This window comes from Sorex fumeus, unplaced genomic scaffold (genome assembly GCF_029834395.1).
Source record: "Sorex fumeus unplaced genomic scaffold, SorFum_2.1 ptg000115l, whole genome shotgun sequence".
Taxonomy (NCBI): domain Eukaryota; kingdom Metazoa; phylum Chordata; class Mammalia; order Eulipotyphla; family Soricidae; genus Sorex; species Sorex fumeus.
This window is the reverse complement of record NW_026606172.1, coordinates 10,278,724-10,284,385: the sequence shown is the minus strand read 5'-3', so window position 1 is coordinate 10,284,385 and position 5,662 is coordinate 10,278,724. Positions and strand designations below refer to the sequence as shown.

At 37.3% G+C, this 5,662-nt stretch overlaps 1 non-coding gene across 1 annotated transcript; it reads right to left on the bottom strand.

Moving 5' to 3' along the window:
* Window positions 1–2,762: 2,762 nt before the first annotated feature.
* On the bottom strand, window positions 2,763–2,869 carry LOC130043218 (U6 spliceosomal RNA). The gene has a single exon (XR_008795344.1). It is a non-coding gene; the product is annotated as a U6 spliceosomal RNA (small nuclear RNA).
* Between the last annotated feature and the right edge of the window lie 2,793 nt (window positions 2,870–5,662).

Sequence of the window (5,662 nt, the reverse complement as noted above, 5' to 3'; positions counted from 1 at the left end):
AGAACAGAAGAGATAGTACAGGTTTTATTTTTTTTTTTTTAGTTCAGGTTTTTTTTTTTTTTATTAGTGAAACACCATGAGGTACAGTTGTAGATTTACAAATTTTTGTGCTTGGGTTTCGATTATACAATGATCAGATACCCATCCCTCCACCAGTGCCCATTTTCCACCACCATGGATAATATGGATAGTACAGGTTTTAAGGTGTTTGCATTGCCTGCGTCTGAGCCAGGTTGATTTGTAGCACTGTAATAGTGTTCCACAAAAATGCTAAGAGTGAGTCCTTAGCAAACTGCTGTGAGGGATATAACCTCAGCACAGCTGGTCTTGGCCCAAATAAGGAGAGAGAGAGAGAGAGAGAGAGAGAGAGAGAGAGAGAGACAGACAGACAGACAGACAGACAGACAGACAGAGACAGAGAGAGACAGAAGGAGAAATAGAAAAACAAAAAAAAGAGAAACAGAATGACAAAAAGAAATGGAAGGAAGGGAGGGAGGGAGGGAGGAAGGAAGAGAAAGGAAGGAAGTGAGGGAGGGAGAAAAAAGGAAGGGAGAGAGGGAGGGGAAAAGAAATAGAGGAAAGAGGAAAGGAAGGAAGATAAAAAAGACACTGCAATAAGTCAAAATTAATTAATTAATTAATAATGCCTAATAAATAAATTATTCTCAGAAAACAAATCCTATAAAATCAAGAAGGTTGATTGATGGCAAATATACCTTATTTATAAAGGACTGGTAAATTTCCCTGGCATGTGTGAAGTCCTAAGTTTGAACCCTGAGGACTGCATGGTCCCAAGCACAGCTGGGTGGACAGTGAAGTCTGATTGATCTCAAACCCTTGAACCTATTTGATGCTGGCACCAAGTTGGCCCCTAAGAGCCTCCAGCATCAATAAGAAACTAGAGTCAAGCACAGTTAGACTATAAGCAAAATTTATAAAATATAAACTGAAGATGTTCATATATTGGCGATGAATTGAACATAAAATAAATGTAAATAAATGTCAAGCACAGTTAGACTATAAGCAAAATTTATAAAATATAAACTGAAGATGTTCATATATTGGCGATGAATTGAACATAAAATAAATGTAAATAAAATTTGTATTTGCTCCAAAGTGTTCCCAATTGACAATAAATGTGGATATATATATATATATATATATATATATATATATACACACATATATTCTACAAAATATTTCTTGGTCAATTAATGAACAGCTAATGAATAGCTAAATATTTTACTTTTGTGAATTAGAGGATTCGGTATTGTTTAGTTGTCAAGATTTCCAAAAATATTTATTATTTAAGCAATTAATAGCAAAATCTCATTTTTGTAGAAGCTGACTCACAAATCCTAATAAGCGTATAGAGATCTTCAATGACTTAGAACAGCTAGAACAATGGCTATTAGAATCAGAAATTCTGATTTCAGTATTAATCATAAGATAATGACATTGCATAAAGTTATCTAGCATTCTATTTAATATAATGATGCTAATCAAGTTAAATTTTGTTAAACATTTATCTCAAGCAACACTCAAGGCTTTTTAAATTAATGCCATTAAAAAATAAAAAGTTCACTTATGAAACAATTGTTATTTTACCATTATTTTTCCCTCAGAACTGAATTGCCTCAGAAAACTCCCCACTATTACATGAAGTATTTCAGACAATTTCACACTGTTTAAGAAAGGGAGAGTTAAATGGTTCTTTAGGAAGATAGCAAGCTCTTACAAGAGTGAAACTCCAAAATAAACTTTCAAATGATTTAGTTTGGATATCTGTTGCCTGATGCCATCTATAAAAAGCAGAATCCTAGGGCAGGAGAAATAGTACAGAATATAAGGTCCTTGGGTTGCAGGAAGCTGCCTCTAGTTTGATCCCCAGAGCCCCATATTGTTACCCCCAGACCTTTGTGAGCGAGATCAATGAGCACAGAACCAGGAGTAAGACCTGAGCACAATAAGGTGTGGTCCAATAAACAAAACTGAAAATAGCAAAAAATGCAGAGCCATTTTTCTAGAGCAAAAGAATGTCTGACTTAAACTGTATATGTAAAACTAAAATGAATTACTAAATAACAAAGACAGAAAAAAATACATGTAAAATAAAAGCTGACTTTACCTTTTATAATGTGTTTTAATATTTTTATACACACTTGGTGATATGGTTTAATGTTCATAGGAATAATAAAAATGAACATAGAGAAGCTTGGTCCAAAATATGTTTTTATTACAACTGGGCAACAAGGTTTTCATGGGATATAAATAATCTTAATGTCTATTTTTAATTTCTCATTGACAATCACTTGGTACCTTCCAAAAATAAGAATCATGTTTAATTTGTTTATATATGAGTTAATAACAACTATTAAAACTTAATAATATAGTGTCATATTCAACAGCCTACATTCAAATTTTTTATCTTTCAGTATCTCCGGTAAATGCTTGCAGGCAATTATTGATTTTGAAACTTAAAATTTGCTAGATATCATTCAGAAGAGTCTCAGTACAGCAGAACATACTCATTCCTACTGATTTTAAAAACATTGTTAGGAATAGCAGTCACAAATATATATACATATTATGTATATGTAATATGTATATATATAGACACCTTTGAAATTAAGTTAAAGATTCAGCATTATATGAGTCTATCTTTGAACTTAATAATGGAGAAACAGACTTTGATCATTCAAACTCAGTGTGCTGAGCATTTAAACAATAAAGAATAATTTTCTTAAAAATGGAGTTCTGCTTAGCAATATATGTTTGTTGTATTTTTGCATGTCATCCTTGTGCAGGGGCCATGCTAATATTCTCTGTATCAATCCAATTTTAGTATATATGCTGCCAAAGTGATCACTGTTTGTTGTATTTTTAATGCAATTCTTCACTAAGACTATATTTCCTATATATGTATATGTATATATATATTATTATTATTAAATAATCACACCTCCCCTCCCCGCACCTGCCTTGATTGTCTAGAATAACTGCCCTGCTCCTTGAGAAATTTACATGGAGAGGCTTGCCCAAGACCTGAAAACCCATATATTTTTTTTTCCCTTTATTTTATTTTATTTTTTTTAAAGTTGTAGATTTACAATTTTTTGTGCTTTGGTTTCAATTATACAATGATCAGATACCCATCCCTCCACCAGTGCCCATTTTCCACCACCATGGATAATATCCCTCCCACCCCCATCCCCCCATCCCCCCTGTCTCTGTGGCAGGGCAATCCCCTGTGTTCTCTCTCTCCTTTTGGGTGTTGTGGTCTGCAAAAGAGGCATTGAGTGGCAAACATGTTCAGTCCATAGTCTACTTTCGACATGCATCTCCCCTCCTGGGAGGATCCTCCAAACATCCTTTATTTGGTGCTCCCTTCTCTATCTGAACAGCCCTTTCCTCTAGGATACCCGGCTGGCCTCTAAGTTATGGAGTAATCCTCCTGGTGCTGATCTCAGCTATTCTTGGGTATTAATCTCATACTTTGTTACTTTATATCCCCCAGATGAATGCAATCTTTCTATGTCTATCCCTCTCTTTCTGACTCATTTCGCTTAGCATGATACTTTCCATATTGTACCACTTGTATGTAAATTTCATGACTTCATCTTTTCTAAGAGCTACATAGTACTCCATTGTGTAGATGTACCAAAGTTTCTTTAACCAGTCATCTGTTCTTGGGCATTCAGGTTTCTTCCAGTTTCTGGCTATTGTAAAGAGCGCTGCAATGAACAAACAAGTGCAGATGTCACTTCGACTATACATTTTTGCCTCTCTGGGATATATTCCCAGGAGTGGTATTGCTGGGTCAAATGGGAGCTCAATTTCTAATTTTTTGAGAATCGTCCATACTGTTTTCCAGAAGGGATGAACCAGTGGACATTCCCACCAACAGTGAAGGAGTGTCCCTTTCTCGCCACATCCATGCCAGCATCGGTTGCTTTTGTTCTTTTGAATGTGGGCCAGTCTCTGAGGTGTGAGATGGTATCTCATTGTGGTTTTGATCTGCATCTCCCTGATGATTAATGATGTAGAGCATTTTCTCATGTGCTTTTTTGCCATTCGGATTTCTTCTTTGAGAAAGTTTCTGTTCATTTCATTGCCCCATTTTTGGATGGGGTTGTATGTTTTCTTCTTGTGGAGTTTAACCAGTATTTTGTATATCCTGGATATCAACCCCTTGTCAGATGTGTATTCGGTGAATATCCTTTCCCATTCTGTAGACTGTCTTTGTATCTTGGTCACTGTTTCTTTGGAGGTGCAGAAGCTTCTTAGTTTAAGATAATCCCATTTATCTATCTCTGTTTTTACTTGCTCGGCCAGTGGCGTGGCATCTTTGAAGATACCATTAGCTTCAATGTCATGGAGGAAAACCCATATTTTCACCTCATTTTGAAAGCTGAAAAGCAAAAACAAAAATAAAAACATTTGAGATGCCACAATACAGAGTGTGGCTCTGGAGTTCCATGCACAGTTACACAGGACTGTGCAAATGTTTTAAGATTAAATTTTGTATTTTGTGTTTCTTTTGGGAGCAGTGTTCTTGAGGATTGTAGTGGTTGCTTAAGTGTCCTGAAAATTATCTTCACATCCAAAGCCAGTCTTCAAGGTAAGTTGGATTCCATTAGTATGAAAGGTGAAGGGAATATTTTTTTTTTCCATCTGTGAACCACACCTGGAAGTGCTCAAAGCTTATTCCTGGCTCTGAGCTAAGGAAACATTCCTGGTGGGATAGTTGCGATGGGGGGAGGGGGGGTGTTTGAATAAGCTATTTGGGGCACTAGGGATCAAACCCAACTGGCAGTGGCAAAGTGAAAGGCAAACACCCTACTGTCCTCTAGCCCCACCAGCCCCAACTTCCTTATTTGTAGCCAAAAATGATAACTCCCTGGGAGTGTAGGGGAACTGTGGCAGATGCAATTGTTTCTCTTCCATCACAATCAAGCAAGCCTGAAACTGGGTGACAAGTTGCATATGGAATGTGATACCAGGAACTGGGTCTTCGTATTCTTAAAGAGTCTTATTTCATGTGGCATTTCAATATATTTGTGCTGGGAGATGGGGTGACAGTTTTAGTGATAGAGAACATCCCAAGCACATGCAAGACTCTGAGTTCAGTTCCAAGCACAGTATTTCCCCGTGCCTATCATCATGCACTCGACATACTACCCATTCCCTTCCGTTCATGCACCGGCAGGTGTAGAGCTGCTGTCCAGGGAGTACTGTCAGACTGGCAAAGCAGACTGAGTATGACCAGCAGTGTGCCCTTCCCCCAAAACGAACAAAAAATCTGCCCTGGAAATCACTCACTTGCATTCAGTTGAAGTGAGAGAATTAAAGAGGTTGAGGATTAGGTCGGTGCGTTTTTTGTTTTGTTTGTTTTGGGGTGGTTTATTTTGTGTTGTGTTGTGTTTTGGGTCCCACAGTGGCTGGTGCAGTGCTTGGGGAACTATTTGGGATGCCTGAGATTCACCCCATTTTGGTCACATCTGTGCCCAACCTGCAGTACTACAGATCTGGCCCAGATCTGTGCCTGTTCATTGGGAGCCAACTATTTTAGGGAAGAGCAGAATAATATTGAAGGAAGCATGTCTCTTGACTGCAAGATGGAAACTGCAGAGAAAGAAACAATTTATTGGCAGACTTCCCA